General features: G+C 44.2%; 1 protein-coding gene and 1 long non-coding RNA gene across 2 annotated transcripts in view; one reads left to right on the forward strand and one right to left on the reverse strand.

The window, feature by feature from the left end:
* Positions 1 to 412, forward strand: part of asmt2 (acetylserotonin O-methyltransferase 2) — an 86,115-nt gene extending 85,703 nt beyond the window's left edge. Inside the window, exon 9 of the mRNA XM_036962707.2 lies at positions 1 to 412. This exon is cut by the window's left edge and continues 219 nt beyond it. The gene's annotated coding sequence lies outside the window, so the exon portion shown is untranslated.
* The window catches only part of LOC149972175 (uncharacterized), an 86,082-nt gene that overhangs the window by 43,495 nt on the left and 20,984 nt on the right, over positions 1 to 21,603 (reverse strand). The gene's annotated exons all lie outside the window — the stretch shown is intronic.

Here is a 21,603-nt window from a genome sequence, read left to right on the forward strand (position 1 = left end):
AGGCTGTTTAGACCATGAAATCTCTATTGTTTAGACAATGAAATCTCTATGGTTCAGACTGGATATCTTAGGAAGTATCTATCTTGTGTGAAGCCTCCATGTTAGCAGTCTGTCTGCATGAACCTCACCCTTCAGATGCAGCCGACCCGATAGTTTCCTGGTGACTCTGTTATTGGCTAGCTAAGATGACATCACAGTGTTATTGTTTTTACTCTTTTTTTCAGGGTCATGTCTTCTCCCTCAAATGCAAATATTTTGTTTTTCCGTGCATATAGTCTGTATATTATCTGAGATGTGATAGTGATGTTATTCTCACTTCGAAGACGAGGAAAAATGTGGGCATAACTGTAATGTTAGACCTGTTAGTAACCTGTTAGTAATTTCCTATTAAACCGAGTTTCCTCAGCAACAACCCATCGTACAGTTATGTTTCTACAGGATACAGTGAGTACACTGGTACCAGAGGTCTGATCCACACACTAGACACAGATGTCAGAATGTCTATTCCACGTTGGATCAACGTCATTTTGTGGAAACAACGTTGATTCAACCAGTGTGTGGCCTGTGGGCAGTCTCTGCTGTTACTCTCTTAACAGCTCTCCTGCTCTATCTAGTGTCACATCTGTGCATCGATTCCTGAAGAACAATTATTTAAGTAGGTTACTGTTCAATGTCCAGGGAGAAGAGAAGGAGTTTTTGCAAGTTAAAAAATATATTTTTTGGGACCCATATCTAACCCCTTTTTTTTGTGTAGGCACAAAACTACCTCCATACTTCCATAGATTTTTTAAAACCGGTGACACTTGTGGGGGTCGTAGTGAGAGTCTCCTGTTCATGAAAGTAGTTTGTTGGCCAAACCGTTCGGGCGCTACAGCCATATGGTTAGGGTTAGGGTTAGGGTTATATTCGTGATGTCTCATGCTCTGACCAAGACAGCTGTAGCTCGGCCTCCTTCCACAGCAGATGCGGAAGGCTGCTATAGACGTATAACCCTAACCTAGTCAGCTCGGCCTCCTTCCACAGCAGGTGTGGAAGGCTGCTATAGACGTATAACCCTAACCTAGTCAGCTCGGCCTCCTTCCACAGCAGGTGTGGAAGGCTGCTATAGACGTATAACCCTAACCTAGTCAGCTCGGCCTCCTTCCACAGCAGGTGTGGAAGGCTGCAATAGACGGATGCGGTGGATTGAGCCGCAGCCTATGCAAAAAAAACATGACAGATTTTAAACTGACAGATTTTGATGGTCATTTTTTCATTCTGTTAATTAGATTGATGCACCAGTGCGTCAATAGACTCTAGGGGGGTTTCAAGTTCATTTTCCCCCCAGGTTGCTTGAGAAAAAAGTGTGAAGCATGTGCGCTAATAAGCAACACCCCCCAAGTGTGTGATTCAGCCTGTGACGTTCGTTCAGGTGAAGACTCTGGGAGCTGATGGGGACAACATCCCTGGTATACAGCCGGAACCCAATTTTCATACTTGAGTAAAAGTAAAGATAACATAATATAAAATGACTCAAGTGAAATTCACCCAGTAAAGTACTACTTGAGTAAAAGTAAAAGTATTTGGTTTTAAATATACTTAAGTATCAAAAGTAAAACTATCAATGCAAGTCCCAGGTCTGGGACGTGCTACCTGTCCCAGACCTGCTGTTTTCAAGTCTCTAGAGACAGCAGGAGCGGTAGAAATACTCTGAATGATCGGCTATGAAAAGCCAACTGACATTTCCTCCTGAGGTGTTGACCTGTTGCACCCTCGACAACTACTGTGATTATTATTATTTGACCCTGCTGGTCATTTATGAACATTTGAACATCTTGGCCATGTTCTGTTATAATCTCCACCCGGCACAGCCAGAAGAGGACTGGCCACCCCTCATAGCCTGGTTCCTCTCTAGGTATCTTCCTAGGTTCTGGACTTTCTAGGGAGTTTTTCCTAGCCACCATGCTTCTACACCTGCATTGCTTGCTGTTTGGGGTTTTAGGCTGGGTTTCTGTACAGCACTTTGAGATATCAGCTGATGTAAGAAGGGCTTTATAAATAAATTTGATTTGATTTGATGAATAATTTCAAATTCCTTATATTAAGCAAATACAGATTACCAGAGATAGACTTCTACACAATTTACAAACAAAACACTTGTGTTTAGTGAGTCCGCCAGATCAGATGCAGTAGGGATGACCAGGGATTTTCTCTTAGGTAAAAATACTTTAAAGTACTACTGAGGTACTTTACTCCACTGTGTGTGCATGTCTTTTGGGGGGTAAAAAGCATGAACGTGGCATTGCTAGCTGGCTTCTGATTTAACCATCCTACTTTACTAGCAAACTGTATCAGGCAGCTTTAGATGTGAGTGGAAAACAAATGTTCTTGCTAGCTATCTATCTGATTTGATAAAGTAGCAAGCTAGCTAGCTAAGTGGACTGTAGCTATGTTTCTTGAAAATAACTATATATTTACTAGTTATATATTATTTTCTTTTTGAGACTTTGATTTTTTTGGTTTTGGTCAATATTTTCTAAGTGTAATTAAGACACTGTACAATAATAGTAACTACTCTGTTAAATTATCCCATAGAACTTCACAGATTCGACATTAGACGCTGAATTAAACAAAGATGCCCAATTTCTCATTTTTTGGGGGGGGCTCGGCTAACCGGATGTTCGTTCTTGATTCAGCCCGGCCTCAGGTCCTGGAATGGGCTTACTCCTTCTATAAGGGCTCAGGGCCAGATCCAGATGCAGACACGGGAGGCAGATGGTTTGAGCGTTTGATATTTATTAGTTCCAAAAGGGGTAGGCAAGAGAATAGTGGTGGATAGGCAGAAGGTCAAAACCAGATCAGAGTTCAGGAGGTACAGAGTGGCAGGCAGGCTCGAGGTCAGGGCAGGTAGACTGGTCAGCAGGCAGGTACAGAGTCCAGAAAACAGGCAAGGGTCAAAACTGGGAGAGCGAGAGAATATGGGCCTAGAAACCGAAGACAGAGGACTGTGAGACAAGGGCTTAATCCTGGACACATGAAAAGTGGGGTGAACATGGAGGGCACGGGGCAACAACAGACGGACAGCAGTGGGACTATGGACTCTAGAAATGGGGAAAGGACCAATGCAACGGGGGGAAAGTTTACGGGATTCTACCCGGAGGGTCCCGAGTGGACAACAATGCCCTCTGCCCGACCCGATAGCGAGGAGCCAAAGTCCGGTGGCATTCCGCTTGTTGACGATACCTGGAGATGGTCTTGAGAAGCACCACCCGAGCACTTCTCCAGGTAACCTATAGGTCAATGATATGATGATAACTATAGGTCAATGTAGCAGTAGGTCTATAACTCAGAGATAGCCTATAGGTCAATGGAGCAGTAGGTCTATAACTCAGAGATAGCCTATAGACCAATGTAGCAGTAGGTCTATAACTCAGAGATAGCCTATAGACCAATGTAGCAGTAGGTCTATAACTCAGAGATAGCCTATAGGTCAATGCAGCAGTAGGTCTATAACTCAGAGATAGCCTATAGACCAATGTAGCAGTAGGTCTATAACTCAGAGATAGCCTATAGGTCAATGTAGCAGTAGGTCTATAACTCAGAGATAGCCTATAGGTCAATGTAGCAGTAGGTCTATAACTCAGAGATAGCCTATAGGTCAATGTAGCAGTAGGTCTATAACTCAGAGATAGCCTATAGGTCAATGTAGCAGTAGGTCTATAACTCAGAGATAGCCTATAGGTCAATGCAGCAGTAGGTCTATAACTCCAAGACCAAAGAGCTGTCAAAGGACACCAGAAACAAAATTGTAGACCTGCACCAGGCTGGGAAGACTGAATCTGCAATAGGTAAGCAGCTTGGTTTGAAGAAATCAACTGTGGGAGCAATTATTAGGAAATGGAAGACATGCAAGACCACTGATAATCTCCCTCGATCTGGGGCTCCACGCAAGATCTCACCCCGTGGGGTCAAAATGATCACAAGAACAGTGAGCAAAAATCCCAGAACCACACGGGGGGACCTAGTGAATGACCTGCAGAGAGCTGGGACCAAAGTAACAAAGCCTACCATCTGTCATGTACTGTCATGTTGTCTTGTCTCTGTCCTTTCCCTTCACCCTGTCTCCCTCTGCTGGTCGTGTTAGGTTACCTTTTCTCCCCCGCTTTCCCCCAGCTGTCCCTTGTCTCCTCTAACTACCCATTCACCCCGTTCCCCACCTGTTCCCTTTTTTCCCTCTGATTAGGTCCCAATATCTCTCTCTGTTTCTGCTCCTGTCCTTGTCGGATTCTTGTTTGTTTGTGTCATTCATGCCTGAACCAGACTGTCGTCATGTTTGCTGTAACCTTGTCCTGTCCTGTCGGAATCTGCCGGTCCATCTGAGCCTACCTATGTTTGGTAATTAAAGAAGCTCTGTTTAAGTTGATTCGCTTTTGGGTCCTCATTCACGCACCGTAACAGAAGAATCCGACCAAGAATGGACCCAGCGACTTCGGATCCTCTCCACTCAGCCGTCGAGATCCAGGGAGCGATGCTAGGCAGACACAAGCAGGAATTGTCTGCTGCTCGACATGCCGTTGAGACCCTGGCCACCCAAGTCTCCAACCTCACAGAACAGGTTCACCATCTCCGCCTCGATCCACCGGCCACTTCCAGGGCTTTCGAATCTCCGGAGCCCAGAATCAATAACCCGCCGTGTTACTCTGGGGAGCCCACTGAATGCCGCTCGTTCCTCACCCAGTGTGATATTGTGTTTTCTCTCCAGCCCAACACTTACTCCAGGAGCACTGCTCGTGTCGCCTACGTCATATCTCTCCTTATTGGACGGGCTCGTGAGTGGGGCACGGCAATCTGGGAGGCAAGGGCTGAGTGTACTAACCAGTATCAAGACTTTAAGGAGGAGATGATACGGGTTTTTGATCGATCTGTTTTTGGGGAGGAGGCTTCCAGGGCCCTGTCTTCCCTATGTCAAGGCAATCGATCCATAACAGACTACTCTATTGAGTTTCGCACTCTTGCTGTCTCCAGTGGCTGGAACGAGCCGGCCTTGCTCGCTCGTCTTCTGGAGGGTTTCCGCGCAGAGGTAAAGGATGAGATTCTCTCCCGGGAGGTTCCTTCCAGCGTGGATTCCTTGATTGAACTCGCTATTCGCATTGAGCGACGGGTTGATCTTCGTCACCGAGCTCGTGGAAAGGAGCTCGCGCTCTCCGTCGCCTCCCTCTCCGCATCACTACCATCTTCCTCTGCCGGCTCGGGTGCTGAGCCCATGCAGCTGGGAGGTATCCGCATCTCGACTGAGGAGAGGGAACGGAGAATCACCAACCGCCTCTGTCTCTATTGCGGTTCCGCTGGTCATTTTGTCACTTCATGTCCAGTAAAAGGCCAGAGCTCGTCAGTAAGCGGAGGGCTACTGGTGAGCGCTACTACTCCTGTCTCTCCTTCAAGATCCTGCACTACCTTGTCGGTCCATCTACGCTGGACCGGTTCGTCAGCTTCCTGCAGTGCCTTAATAGACTCTGGGGCGGAGGGCTGTTTTATGGACGAGACCTGGGCTCGGGAACATGACATTCCTCTCAGACAGTTAAAGGAGCCCACGGCCTTGTTCGCCCTGGATGGTAGTCCTCTCCCCAGGATTCAGCGTGAGACGCTACCTTTAACCCTCACTGTTTCTGGTAATCATAGTGAAACCATTTCTTTTTTAATTTTTCGTTCACCTTTTACACCTGTTGTTTTGGGCCATCCCTGGCTAGTTTGTCATAATCCTTCCATTAATTGGTCTAGTAATTCTATCCTCTCCTGGAACGTCTCTTGTCATGTGAAATGTTTAATGTCTGCTATCCCTCCTGTTTCCTCTGTCTCTTCTTCACAGGAGGAGCCTGGTGATTTGACAGGGGTGCCGGAGGAATATCACGATCTGCGCACGGTGTTCAGTCGGTCCAGGGCCACCTCTCTTCCTCCACACCGGTCGTATGATTGTAGTATTGATCTCCTTCCGGGAACCACCCCCCCCCGGGGTAGACTATACTCTCTGTCGGCTCCCGAACGTAAGGCTCTCAAAGATTATTTGTCTGTAGCTCTTGACGCCGGTACCATAGTCCCCTCCTCCTCTCCCGCCGGAGCGGGGTTTTTTTTTGTCAAGAAGAAGGACGGGTCTCTGCGCCCCTGCATAGATTATCGAGGGCTGAATGACATAACAGTGAAGAATCGTTATCCGCTTCCTCTTATGTCTTCAGCCTTCGAGATCCTGCAGGGAGCCAGGTTTTTCACTAAGTTGGACCTTCGTAACGCTTACCATCTCGTGCGCATCAGGGAGGGGGACGAGTGGAAGACGGCGTTTAACACTCCGTTAGGGCACTTTGAATACCGGGTTCTTCCTTTCGGCCTCGCTAACGCTCCAGCTGTCTTTCAGGCATTAGTCAATGATGTCCTGAGAGACATGCTGAACATCTTTGTTTTCGTTTACCTTGACGATATCCTGATTTTTTCACCGTCACTCCAGATTCATGTTCAGCACGTTCGACGTGTCCTCCAGCGCCTTTTAGAGAATTGTCTTTTTGTGAAGGCTGAGAAGTGCACCTTTCATGCCTCCTCCGTCACATTTCTCGGTTCTGTTATTTCCGCTGAAGGCATTAAGATGGATCCCGCTAAGGTCCAAGCTGTCATTGATTGGCCCGTCCCTAAGTCACGCGTCGAGCTGCAGCGCTTTCTCGGCTTCGCGAACTTCTATCGTCGTTTCATCCGTAATTTCGGTCAGGTGGCAGCTCCTCTCACAGCCCTTACTTCTGTCAAGACGTGCTTTAAGTGGTCCGTTTCCGCCCAGGGAGCTTTTGATCTCCTCAAGAATCGTTTTACATCCGCTCCTATCCTTGTTACACCTGACGTCTCTAGACAGTTCGTTGTCGAGGTTGACGCGTCAGAGGTGGGAGTGGGAGCCATCCTTTCTCAGCGCTCCCTCTCTGACGACAAGGTCCACCCATGCGCGTATTTTTCTCATCGCCTGTCGCCGTCGGAACGTAACTATGATGTGGGTAACCGCGAACTGCTCGCCATCCGGTTAGCCCTAGGCGAATGGCGACAGTGGTTGGAGGGGGCGACCGTTCCTTTTGTCGTTTGGACTGACCATAGGAACCTTGAGTACATCCGTTCTGCCAAACGACTTAATGCGCGTCAGGCGCGTTGGGCGCTGTTTTTCGCTCGTTTCGAGTTCGTGATTTCTTATCGTCCGGGCTCTAAGAACACCAAGCCTGATGCTTTGTCTCGTCTCTTCAGTTCTTCAGTAGCCTCCACTGACCCCGAGGGGATTCTCCCTGAGGGGCGTGTTGTCGGGTTGACTGTCTGGGGAATTGAGAGGCAGGTAAAGCAAGCACTCACTCAAACTCCGTCGCCGCGCGCTTGTCCTAGGAACCTTCTTTTCGTTCCCGTTCCTACTCGTCTGGCCGTTCTTCAGTGGGCTCACTCTGCCAAGTTAGCCGGCCACCCTGGCGTTCGGGGTACGCTTGCTTCCATTCGCCAGCGTTTCTGGTGGCCCACCCGGGAGCATGACACGCGTCGTTTCGTGGCTGCTTGTTCGGTCTGCGCGCAGACTAAGTCCGGTAACTCTCCTCCTGCCGGCCGTCTCAGGCCGCTTCCTATTCCCTCTCGACCGTGGTCTCACATCGCCTTAGATTTTGTCACCGGACTGCCTTCGTCAGCGGGGAAGACTGTTATTCTTACGGTTGTCGATAGGTTCTCTAAGGCGGCTCATTTCATTCCCCTTGCTAAGCTTCCTTCTGCTAAAGAGACGGCACAAATCATCATCGAGAATGTTTTCAGAATTCATGGCCTTCCGTCAGACGTCGTTTCGGACAGAGGTCCGCAATTCACGTCTCAATTTTGGAGGGAGTTTTGCCGTTTGATTGGGGCTTCCGTCAGTCTCTCTTCCGGCTTTCACCCCCAGTCTAACGGTCAAGCAGAACGGGCCAATCAGACTATTGGTCGCATCTTACGCAGTCTTTCTTTTCGCAACCCTGCGTCTTGGTCAGAACAGCTCCCCTGGGCAGAATACGCCCACAACTCGCTTCCTTCGTCTGCGACCGGGCTATCTCCTTTTCAGAGTAGCCTCGGGTACCAGCCTCCGTTGTTCTCATCTCAGTTCGCCGAGTCCAGCGTCCCCTCCGCTCAGGCTTTTGTCCAACGTTGCGAGCGCACCTGGAAGAGGGTCAGGTCTGCACTTTGCCGTTATAGGGCGCAGACTGTGAGAGCTGCTAATAAGCGTAGAACTAAGAGCCCTAGATATTGTCGCGGTCAGAGAGTTTGGCTCTCCACTCAGAACCTTCCCCTTAAGACGGCTTCTCGCAAGTTGACCCCGCGGTTCATTGGTCCATTCCGTATCTCTCAGGTCATTAATCCTGTCGCAGTGCGACTTCTTCTTCCGCGATATCTTCGTCGCGTCCACCCGGTCTTCCATGTCTCCTGTGTTAAGCCCGTTCTTCGCGCCCCCGCTCGTCTTCCCCCCCCCCCCCCATCCTTGTCGAGGGCGCACCTATCTACAGGGTCCGTAAAATCTTGGACATGCGTCCTCGGGGCCGTGGTCATCAGTACCTAGTTGACTGGGAGGGGTACGGTCCTGAGGAGAGGAGTTGGGTTCCCTCTCGGGACGTGCTGGACCGTGCGCTGATTGATGATTTCCTCCGTTGCCGCCAGGTTTCCTCCTCGAGTGCGCCAGGAGGCGCTCGGTGAGTGGGGGGGTACTGTCATGTACTGTCATGTTGTCTTGTCTCTGTCCTTTCCCTTCACCCTGTCTCCCTCTGCTGGTCGTGTTAGGTTACCTTTTCTCCCCCGCTTTCCCCCAGCTGTCCCTTGTCTCCTCTAACTACCCATTCACCCCGTTCCCCACCTGTTCCCTTTTTTCCCTCTGATTAGGTCCCAATATCTCTCTCTGTTTCTGCTCCTGTCCTTGTCGGATTCTTGTTTGTTTGTGTCATTCATGCCTGAACCAGACTGTCGTCATGTTTGCTGTAACCTTGTCCTGTCCTGTCGGAATCTGCCGGTCCATCTGAGCCTACCTATGTTTGGTAATTAAAGAAGCTCTGTTTAAGTTGATTCGCTTTTGGGTCCTCATTCACGCACCGTAACACCATCAGTGACACACTACGCCGCCAGGGACTCAAATCCTGCAGTGCCAGACATGTCCCCCTGCTTAAGCCAGTATATGTCCAGGCCCGTCTGAAGTTTGCTAGAGAGCATTTGGATGATCCAGAAGAAGATTGGGAGAATGTCATATGGTCAGATGAAACCAAAATATAACTTTTTGGTAAAAACTCAACTCGTTGTGTTTGGAAGACAAAGAATGCTGAGTTGCATTCAAAGAACACCATACCTACTGTTGGGGAATAATCAGAATTGGTTGGTAACATAGGTAAGATGTTTTATATTCATCATATGTTTGTAAGTTACTTCTCATCAGAATGTGTTTGTATAATACTGTGGCGGTGTTGCAGTATCTGTTCTATGTCAAGACTAAGTTGCTTGGGCCGGAGAGAGGGGAGAGGTCAAGCGTGTATCTCTTGGCTCCACAATGTCTGTGTGCCAGTCAGTTTGTCTCTGTGATCTTGTCAAGATAGGATGGATTTGATATATGCCTGTTGATATGGAGGATTGGTTTATGGTTCTGAGTTTGAGTTTGAGAAAAGAGCATAGTGTGGGAGACAAAGCTGAACAATGAATTATGTCTATGCTGTCTGGCTATGTGTGTTTTTTGCTATTAAAGGATCTCAGTTGCAATGTGGAAGGGACTCTCAGAGAATACATTGATAGACACTGAATTGATCTGAGAGTCACAGGGTTGTGATAGAGCTCATATAATTAAAGATGGACTTTGATAACTAACTCTGACTTGTGTGTGGATTGCTCTCATGATTTGGTAAATAGAGGAAATTTCCACGACATTTGGCGACGAGGAGGGGATGTGAATCTTCACTCGGTGACCGTTCCTGACGATCTAGGTAAATAAATCGTGCACGAGGGATCCCCTAAACTTGGGATCTCAGGGAAACCGCACTTCGGGAACGAAGCAGATGGACCAACCTTTAATCTAAGAGGAAGCGAGCCGAGTGGATACCACATCTCGAACTGAGTTGTTTTTAAAGAAAAAGGTGAGCGAACCACACACAGATTTGAAGTCGAGTTTTTTAATTATGCCTGTTACGTATACTCTGAGCGTGAATTCCTTTGTAAGGAAGGCACCTTGGCGGCGTAAGCAGGGCCGAGTCAGAGGAGAGTAATCTGGGGGTTTTGTGGACTCAAAAGATACTCTGCACTGTCCGGTTGCGAGTGACCAAGAGCCCTCCTGACACTGAATTGATCACAGTGGGGATTTGGTGAGGTCTGTCGGGGTGAGGGGCCAGGGGACTGTGTGTTCTAGGTGAAACACGGCACTTGGTGAAGCCCTATTGGAAGAAGGACCTCATTCTGTGCATCTGTGTGATTGTCTAAGTGACCCTCAGATGTGGTGAATTCCAATTATTTTAAATGTGCTAGCCAGGTATGCCATAGGTTACTCTGTGAGTATTTTGTTATGGGATCACTAGGTAATAGTTGTCGGACCGTTCTGTGTGAGCGGGGTAGGGTTGACTCTGTGTGGGCAAACCTTTTTATGTTCTGATGTTCTGTGTGGACGTCTGACCAGTTCTGTGTGAACATCTGACCAATCCTGTGTGGGTGATCCTGAAAGTTTTATATGGATTCTGTGAATTATTTGAAATTATGATAAATTGTATGTGTGTATAATCAATTACTAGAGATTTGATAAAGTAATGCTGAGAATGATTAGATACAATTTAAACCACCCATTCGTAGACGTACATAGGTTTTGGGTTGGTATCTTAAATGGATAAGTTTTTAAGCACTATTAAAATAATCTACAAAATCTGGGAAATTGAGCTCTAGAAACTGATTAGAGTGTGTCCACTTTTGATTATCTTACCCTAACGATGTAACTATAAAACGCATATTGGATTATCTCCGTCTGGGTGAAACATTTGAAATTGAACTGCCCTTAAGGTCTGAACATGTTATATTTTTTCTTCCCAGTATTAGAGAAGTTGCGGGATTTATTGAATAAACTGAATAAAGTTAGAGAGAATTAAGGGGGAATCTCGATGTAATTTATAATGTCGTACAAAGCCTAAGGTTTTCCATCAAACTAATTATCATTGCGTGATTAATGTGATGTAGTAAAGTAATTGAAATACGTTGCATAAGTAAACATAATCTACTTTTATTAAAAGGCGCAATATCTGTTAACTAGTCATTAACTGTCGATTTTATTCTTTGATTGCTAATATATTCATTTGGAATTTGAGAATCATAGCTGGAGTAACGTTTGTACTATTAAAATTGGGCTATTATTCTTCTGGGAATTGCCGACAGTGACGTATTTTGATTTTACTTGTAAATGGGGTTTATTTGCGGAGAAACTTAGTTTTTCACATAGCATTGGTGGTTCAGTGGAAGAATTCTCGCCTGCCACGTGGGAGGCCATGGTACCATTCCCAGTCATTGCAATGACTGAATTCTGAGGTTTTGATTGAAAATAATCTATTTGTATGTCTTGCCTGGAAAGTTATGGTCGCTAGTGTTTGTATAAGATATAAACTGAACGTTTTAATAGCTTGTCTGGTTCACATTGATAGAAGGGATAAATTGAACGTTTTCAATAGATTGTTTAGGTTAAATTGATAGACTATAATTCAACTTAAAATATTAACGAAGCGAATTCTGATGCAAGACGATGTCTGTTCACTAAATTATCTGCTGGAATAATGTATTGAGAATTGAGTCGTATTTAAATTACTGTATCAATAGAGAAGACAGTTACCTAAGTTAAAGAAATTCTGAATAATAGCGGAGAGAGAATGGCGATAGAAAGTGGTTACCGAAATGATTTTCATTCTTATAGATTGACTGATGCACGTTATAATTTTGGCGCTGCGTGTGTTATTTTTAAAGAAATAGGATACATTTCATAAGTGTGAAGAGCAATGAGAAGAGGAAGTTATAAAGTTGGGGTTTTAATCTTACATAGAGGTAAGGAAAAACGTTGAAATGAGAGGGGTTATATATTTTTGCCCAATGGGAAAAAAGGAATAGGGTAAGTTGAGCTGAAAGTATGGAAAGTATGGAAGAGAGTTAGTTGCTATGTTGGCTACTAATTGTCAGGGTAAATTGCTGGAGGCAGGTAGATTGTTGTAGAATAACGTAAATTTGCGTTATTAGTTTGAATATACAATAACCTTACTCTAATTGTTTTGACCGTTGTTCAGGTACATTTGTTTCTGTATTTCTAGCAGCTGATTCGCTAGGTGGGCATCATAGATTTGTGGCGTTTATTTGGACTGTATTAGGCTATGAGAAAGGGAGACTGGATGTCTGAATCATAAAACATCGTGATAATAGATTCTGATGGTTATTGATTCTTGGTTTGATTGTTTAAGTAACACCAGTTAATTTGAGCAGGAAAGTTCATGTAGTCTAACATTATAGTATGTTTCCATTATGTGGAACAATGTCAGGTCATTAAAGGTGATTGCTGGATTGAGTAGTATGAGAGCCTGTTGGCAGAAGACTAAACTAATATGTTAAGTGGGGGAGTATCATAATTTTAAATATAGTATTGTTACCGCAATAGTCAAAATAATTTAATATGTTTTGGGGGGATGAAAGCTTTGTGGATATGAGTGGGAAAAAATAATAAGTTTGTTTTGATTTTTACGCTGATGAGACAGCGCCAACTTTTGAAAGATTTTAGATTTGTTTAAAAAAATCAGGATTGGTTTTTACTAAATTTATATCAACAGGTTGAAATTATTAGGTTGCTGATTAAAAGTTTTTTTAGGAGTTGATTTAACTTAATTAAACATTGTATCATACATATACTTATGATTAATGATTTGAGGTACAGTGGAATTATCATTAGGTTTGGTTTATAGTTCACATTTGAGTTTCTGAATCGATGTAGTGTAAATTAATACTAACTAAGTGTTTTGTGTTTTCTCCGGGAAAATTGATATTTCACTGTCTCTCTCTGGAATGTTTCCAGGGACTATACTCTTGGGGAGAGTGAGGGAATTTGAGGCCATAAACTACCACATTAAAGGGGCCTGGAAGGTTTTTGTTTTAGTGCAAGGGTATTAAAGGTATTAAAGGGGCACTCACCACATGGGATTTTAATGAGTTGTTATTTTCTGACTTTTCATTACACATGCAAATTCTTTTGATAAAGGAATGTTCTGGGAACAAGGAAATAAAAAAAAATTGGAACTAGTTGATTATTGTTTGCAAATTGTTTAATATAGTGAATAACACTGCTTTGAAGGGTTTTGTATGACCTGTGACCTTCTGATGACTTTCTGTTGTGGCTTGATCACCCGCATTGGAAAGCCATTTGGATAATGAAATTATGGTCATTTGTAATACTGCTTTCAAAATAATTTGTGTAATTGGTAAATATGTTTCTTAGCCATATTTGTAATTTGGACCACTGTGAAGGGCATTGCTTTTAACTAAGGGTATGCTGCTTTAAGTCTATTTTCCTATGACCATAGGGGTTAAATCATTTTTCTTTGTGTAGTTTCTTTTCAGTTTAGTGATTTTAATTTGATTAGGTTAGTTGAAATTTTGTTTTACAATTTTTTTAGTTTTTGTTTTACATTACTCTCATACAGAGAGATGTGTGTAAAACATGGGGGAGGATTCCGTTTTTTAAGGGTTTGAATTGAAGTTATACAACTTAAGTGATATGTGAAGGAGTGTATTGTATTGTTGAGTGTATAGTTGTGTTTGTTTTGTTCTATTCCCGAGGTATAGGTCTAACTTCTTGATCCTTGGCTCTACGATGGAGTTGACAGTGAGATGGGGAGTATAAACCAATTTGAAAGAATAGTTTCAATAGAATGTTTTGATATTCTCTGTGAAATATGTTTAATATGTGTTAAGAATAATTGGTAAACGTAATAATTTATCATGTAGTTAATGAACTGAACTAAAATGTTGTTCTGATCTGTTCTTTCGAGGTTATCATGAAAAGTGACATCAGACGGTATCTTAATGCATGGAAGAGATAATTGGACCGAATAGTGTGTGTACCTCAAAACCCCCTCTAACTGGTTGAAGAAGAGTGACAAAGGCGTTGAAGGAGGCTTTCCAAACCACTTCTACCGAGAGAAAAGAACCAAGCCAGAAATTGGTGTCCAGTATCAGATCTAAGCTATCAACTGCTTTTCTTTCATGAGTCTACTTGGAGTGATCATGGAGAAAGATTGTTCTAACATTTTCTGATGATGCTGGTATATTGGTTGACGAATGGACAAGACATGAGTGGTAAAGATGAGACATAACAGATAGACTTTGATAACTAACTCTGACTTGTGTGTGGTTTGCTCTCATGATTTGGTAAATAGAGGAAATTTCCACGACACTACTGTGAAGCATGGGGGTGGAAACATCATGCTTTGGGGCTGTTTTTCTGCAAAGGGACCAGGACGACTGATCCATGTAAAGGAAAGAATGAATGGGGGCCATGTATCGTGAGATTTTGAGTGAAAACCTCCTTCCATCAGCAAGGGCATTGAAGATGAAACGTGGCTGGGTCTTTCAGCATGACAATGATCCCAAACACAAGAAGCATTTCAAGGTCCTGGAGTGGCCTAGCCAGTCTCCAGATCTCAACCCCATAGAAAATCTTTGGAGGGAGTTGAAAGTCCGTGTTGCCCAGCAACAGCCCCAAAACATCACTGCTCTAGAGGAGATCTGCATGGAGGAATGGGCCAAAATACCAGCTACAGTGTGTGAAAACCTTGTGAAGACTTACAGAAAAAGTTTGACCTCTGTCATTGCCAACAAAGGGTATATAACAAAGTATTGAGAAACTTTTGTTATTGACCAAATACTTATTTTACACCAAAATTTGCAGATAAATTTATTAAAAATCCTACAATGTGATTTTCTGGATTTTTTACCCTCATTTTGTCTGTCATAGTTGAAGTGTACCTATGATGAAAATACAGGCCTCTCTCATCTTTTTAAGTGGGAGAACTTGCACAATTGGTGGCTGACTAAATACTTTTTTGCCCCAAAAAATATACAGCAGTATGTGGACACCTCTTCAAATCACTGAATTCAGCTATTTCAGTCACACCCGTTGCTGACAGGTGTATAAAATTAAGCACACATGTACACATGCAATCTCCATAGACAAACATTGGCAGTAGAATTGCCTTAATGAAGAGCTCAGTGACTTTCAACTTGGCACCGTCATAGGATGCTACCTTTCTAACAAGTCATTTCACCAAATTTTAGTCAACTGTAAGTGCTGTCATTGTGAAGTGGAAACATCGAGAAGAAACAATTGCTCAGACACGAAGTGGTAGGCCACACAATTACACAGAATGGGACCACCGAGTGCTGAAGTGAGTATAAATTGTCTGTCCTCGGTTGCAACACTCACTACTGAGTTCCAAACTGCCTCTGGAAGCAACATCAGCACGATAACTGTTCATCGGGAGCTTCCTGAAATGGGTTTCCATGGCCGAGCAACCACACACAAGTCTAAGATCACCATGCGCAATGCCAAGCATCGGCTGGAGTGGTGTAAAGCTTGCCGCCATTGGACTCTGGAGCAGTGGAAACGTGTTCTCTGGAGTGTTGAATCACGCTTCATCATTTGTCAGTCCGATGGATGAATCTGGGTTTGCCGGATGCCAGGAGAACGTTAGCTGCCCGAATGCAAAGTGCCCGAATGCAAAGTGGAACTAACGCTACAGCATACAATAACTTTGTAGACGATTCTGTGCTTCCAACTTTGTGGCAACCGTTTAGGGAAAGCCCTTTCCTGTTTCAGCATGACAATACCCCTGTGCTAAAAAGCGAGGTCCTGACCACAACCCCATCGAACACATTTGGGATGAACTGGAACACAGACTGCGAGCCAGGCCTAATCACCCAACATCAATGCCCGACCTCACTAATGCTCTTGTGGCTGAATGAAAGTAAGTCCCTGCAGTAATGTACCAACATCTAGTGGAAAGCCGACCCAGAATATAGCAGCAAAGGGGGGGAACCAACTCCATGTTAATGCCCATGATTCTGGAATGAGATGCTCGACCAGCAGGTGTCCACATACTATTGGTCATGTGTATGCAATGGGGAATTGATAACAAATAAACCATCAAAGGGCAAACAATTCACACAATGAAACAATGAATGAGCAGGAATTCTGGAGAGACACACCACATCTTCACCACACCCTTCCCCATTCTGGAGAGACACACCATATCTTCACCACACCCTTCCCCATTCTGGAGAGACACACCACATCTTCACCACACCCTTCCCCATTCTGGAGAGACACACCACATCTTCACCACACCCCCCTCTCCATTCTGGAGAGACACACCATATCTTAACCACACCCCTCCCCATTCTGGAGAGACACACCACATCTTAACCACACCCCTCCCCATTCTGGAGAGACACACCACATCTTCACCACACCCTTCCCCATTCTGGAGAGACACACCATATCTTCACCACACCCCCCTCTCCATTCTGGAGAGCCGCACCATTCCTTCACCACACCCCTCCCCATTCTGGAGAGACGCACCATATCTTCACCACACCCCTCCCCATTCTGGAGAGACGCACCATATCTTCACCACACCCCTCCCCATTCTGGAGAGACGCACCATATCTTCACCACATCCCTCCCCATTCTGGGGAGAGACACCATATCTTCACCACATCCCTCCCCATTCTGGAGAGAGATGCCATATCTTCACCACACCCCTCCCCATTCTGGAGACACACCATATCTTCACCACACCCCTGGTGTATATATATAATAACTATAATAACTTTCTAGTTAATTACATTTACATGATTAGCTCAATCAGGTAATATTAATTACGGAGAAAGGATTTTATAGAATAGTATGTCATATCACTTAATCCGGCATAGCTAAAGACACGACACTGGCTTTACTCAAAAACGAGTGTCATGTCATTAGTAAAGATTGAAAAAAGTAAGGGGCCTAGACAGTTACCCTGGGGAATTCCTGATTCTACCTGAATTATGTCGGAGAGGCTTCCATTAAAGGACACCCTCTCTGTTCTCTTAGACAGGTAACTCTTGATCCACAATATAGCAGGGGATGTAAAGCCATAACATATAAGTTTAAAAGCTGCACTGAAGTCTAACAAAACAACCCCCACAATCTGTTTATCATCAATTTCTCTCAGCCAATCATCAGTCATGTGTGTAAGCGCTGTGCTTGTTGAATGTCCTTCCCTATAAGCGTGTGTATTAGTGTGATGTTGTTCCCCTAGATTATGCACCAAGTTGCACACAATAACCAGTTTGAATAGGCCAGGTCAAGAGGGGATGTTAATAATTTGATAATAATAATAATAATTATGTGTTTTTTGATGTACAAACACTTTTTCATATATATATTGTACATACACGTGATTGTAAAAGTTTTGTATATTTTGGTTTTTCCATCGCGGGTTATCTGTATTTCCGAAGCACAGCGCAGGATGGATGAAGCTAAGAAGGGTTACCTTGCTGAGAAAAATCATTGAGAACAAAAATGACTCTAAAAAGCTTTGGAAATAATTTTAGGGAACTAGGTTGTAGTAGTACTACCAAAAACAAACTAAACAGTATTGGACTGAACATCAAAGAGGAGATAGCTGCTGGCCACCAGTTAGCAAGCTGCCCACCAGTTCTGGTTTGTATGGAAGCAACCAAGTCAAGAAGTATTTTGTAAAGTTAGGGGTTCCGCCAAAATCTTTCACTTCTGCAAAGATAGCAACAGCCATAGAGTCAGTACGCTGGCAGAGTTTAAATGCTCCAAAGCACAGGCCTGGATAATTTTCCTGCAAGGTTTCTCATAGATTCTGCTGAGCAAATTGGCCCTTGTATTACGCATATGTCACGCCCTGGTCTTAGTATTTTGTGTTTTCTTTATTATTTTGGTCAGGCCAGGGTGTGACATGGGTTATTTATGTGGTGTGTTTTGTCTTAGGGTTTTTGTAGGTTATGGAATTGTGGTATAGTAGAGTAGTCTAGGAAAGTATATGGTTGCCTGGAGTGGTTCTCAATCAGAGGCAGGTGTTTATCGTTGTCTCTGATTGGGAACCATATTTAGGCAGCCATATTCTTTGAATGTTTCGTGGGTGATTGTTCCTGTCTCTGTGTTTGTTTGCACCAGATAGGGCTGTTTTGGTTTTTCGTTACGTTTAGTGGTTTTGTATTGTTTTGTTATCATCTTTATTAAAGATGTATCGAGTTAACCATGCTGCATTTTGGTCCTCCTCTCTTTCATCGGAAGAAAACCTTAACAGCATATCATTAATCTCTCTCTTGAACAAGGCACATTTCCCAGGGACATGAAACAAGCTAAAGTTATACCTCTGTATAAGAAGGGGATAAAGTCTGACCCTGAGAATTATAGGCCTGTATCTATCCTCTGTGTAACATCAACGATCCTGGAGAGAATTGCACATGAGCAATGTATAAATATGTTAACAAACAGGGTCTATTGTATGATTTTCAGTCTGGTTTTAGAAAAACATACTCCACTGATTCATGTCTACTTTACTTGACTGACTTCATCAGGAAAGAGATTGATGAGGGAAATCTGTGTGGAATGGTACTGCTTGACCTACAGAAGGCCTTTGATACAGTTAACCACTGTCTCCTAATCTCCAAACTGGGGTTGGGGTTAAGCAGTATCCCTCTAGGCTGGGTAAAGTCATATTTATCAGGAAGAGAGCAAGTAGTAGAGGTTAATGGTTCACGGTCTCAGGCAAAACCAATGAGTTGTGGCGTTCCGCAGGGGAGCGTGTTTGGGCCTCTGCTGTATTTATTGTATATTAACGATACGGCAAGAACAAGCTTCTTTCATATTTTTCTTTATGCGGATGACTCTACACTTCTGTTGTCTCACAACAGTAATACTATGTTGGAGAGCATACTTAGCACATAGCTTACTAAAATTAGCAAATGGCTTGGAGATAATAAGCTGTCTCTGCACTTAGGGAAAAATTAAGCAAATATTTTTGGATCCAGACCTAAATTGTGTAGGTCGTCTGAAATCAGAGTGGAGTTAGGAGGTGAGGTGCTGACTACTAAAACCTCTGTTAGCTACTTGGGATGTATCCTTGATGGAAGCTTGGGAGGTGTGGGCATGGCAAATAAGGTGCTAGGGAAGGTTAATGCCAGGACTAAGTTTTTGGCTAGAAAGTCCAAGCTGCTTGATAAGGACTCCATGAAAGTGCTAGCTACTGCCCTCATTCAATGCCATTTTGACTATGCTAGTACTTCCTGGTTTGGGGGCTTATCTAAATGTATGAAGGGGAAGCTCCAGATAGCCCCGAATAAGCTGACCATGGTAGTATTGAAGGTGATTCCACATACTCACATAGACAGGAGCTGCTATCAGGAACTAAACTGGTTGCCTGTTGAGGCTACGGTGTCCCAGATTAGACTAGGTTTGCTTTACAGGAGTATTTATGGTCCTGCGCCCAGATATCTTAGTGATTACTTTCCTCGTGTTAGGGATGCACACAATCACAGCACCAGATCAGGTGTTGCTGATGTGTGCTTATACAGGTTCAGGAGTAATGCTGGGAAAGGTACTTTCTTGTATACTGGAGCCTCAGAAAGGAATGAGTTGCCTCTGCCTATAAAAACAACGTGCTCTCTCTGGGCAGCTTTAAAAATAAAGTAAAAATATGTTTGATGTCCTCTGAGCCCATATGAATAACCCCTATGATGTAACTGGAATGATGAGATAGATGTTCTTCTTCTATGTTATTGTTTGAATATGTAACTGCCATACTGTGTTCCATCTTGTCTAGCCATCTTGTGTCAAGAGGACCACAATGGAAATAAGTCCCAGACTTTATTATGTGTTATCCTCAATGATTTTAATCATGTGCAAGTATGAATTTTAAGTTTTATGTGTGCTTGTTTTTGTAATTTTTTTAAATAATAAATTAAACTGAACTAAACTTTTGCTGAGAGCTCAGATGAAGACAGTCCTAGATTGCGTAGCGGAGAAGATACGGTGGGATTCAAAATGGTTGGTGATCTGGTTTTTAACTTGGCTTTCAAAGACCTTAGAAAGGCAGGGTAGGATAGATATAGGTCTGTAGCAGTTTGGGTCTAGAGTGTATCCCCCTTTGAAGAGGGGGATGACCGTGGCAGCTTTCCAATCTTTGGGGATCTCAGACGATATGAAAGAGAGGTTGAACAGGAGTAGGATAAGGGTACGGCTAAAGGCTATAAGAACTGGTCGTCTAGTACGTTCGGAACAGAGAGTAAAAGGAGCAGGTTTCTGGGCACGTTATAACAGACTTCAAGGCATAATGTACAGACAAAGGTATGGTAGGATGTGAATACAGTGGAGGTATACCTATGTATTGAGTGACGATGAGATATATTTTGTCTCTATAAACATAATTTAAACCAGGTGAGGTGACCGCATGTGTGGGAGGTGGAACTAAAGGGTTAGCTAAGGCGTATTGAGCAGTGCTAGAGGCTGTACAAGGAGATAAGGCAATAAATACTAACCAAAACAGCCATGGACAAGGCATATTGACATTAGGGAGAGGCATGCGTAGCTGAGTGATTATTGGGTCCAGTGAGTAGCTGGGCGAGCTGGAAACATGGCGATTCAGACAGCTAGCAGGCATGGGATAGCAGTCTAGCAGAAGGGCCTTAGAGGGACGTCGTGACGGAGCCCCTTCGTGCGGTTACGTTGGCAGATTAGTTGTGATGGATCAGCAGGGCTCCATGTAGTAAAATGATCCCCCAAGTAACCCCCAAAAATTGGCAGATGGACTTCTTCAGCTAACTGTCCGGTGTGCTCTAGACAGCTAGCGGGCCGTGGCTAGCAGGCTAGCAGATGGGCATTCAGGGGAGGTCGCGATGGGGGAGCCAGTTGAAAAAAACCCTCGGGCGGATTACGTCGGTAGTCCAGTCGTGAAGGATCGGCGGGGCTCTGCATCGGCAGTAAAAGGGGTCCAGGCCAATTGACAAAATAAGAATTGTAGTGCATGGAGTTGCTGATGGACATCTTCAGCTAGCCGGAAGATGGGCCTAGCATAGGTTAGCTCCAGACTAATTGGTGTTTGCTTCGGGACAGAGACGTTAGCCAGGAGAAGCCAATCAGATAGCAGCTAGCTAGCTGCGATGATCCAGGTGAAGAGGTTCAGAGCTTGCGTTAGGAATTTGGGGATAAGGAGAAGAAGAAGTCCGGTACACTCTGGGTTGAATCACGTTGTGCAGACTGGCAGGAGTTGTCCTGGCTAAAGGTTAGCTGATGACCGCTAGCTGACTACTAGCTAGTAGCTAGTTAGCTGGTTAGCTTCTTTAGGCGGTTCTGGTTCAGAAGTAAAGAAAATACATACAGCAGATACATACCACATTGGGTGATGCGTGTTGCAGGAGAGTATGTTGAAGTTGGGGTTTAGAAAAATATACAAAATATGTGAAGGAAAAATATATATACACGGGACACGACAAGACAAAGACAAAAATATCTACTAGGCTTGAGGTGGCTTCCTTGATCACACAGACACTGGG

The sequence above is a fragment of the Oncorhynchus mykiss genome, chromosome 25 (genome assembly GCF_057628025.1).
Source record: "Oncorhynchus mykiss isolate SJ-2025 chromosome 25, ASM5762802v1, whole genome shotgun sequence".
NCBI classification, from domain to species: domain Eukaryota; kingdom Metazoa; phylum Chordata; class Actinopteri; order Salmoniformes; family Salmonidae; genus Oncorhynchus; species Oncorhynchus mykiss.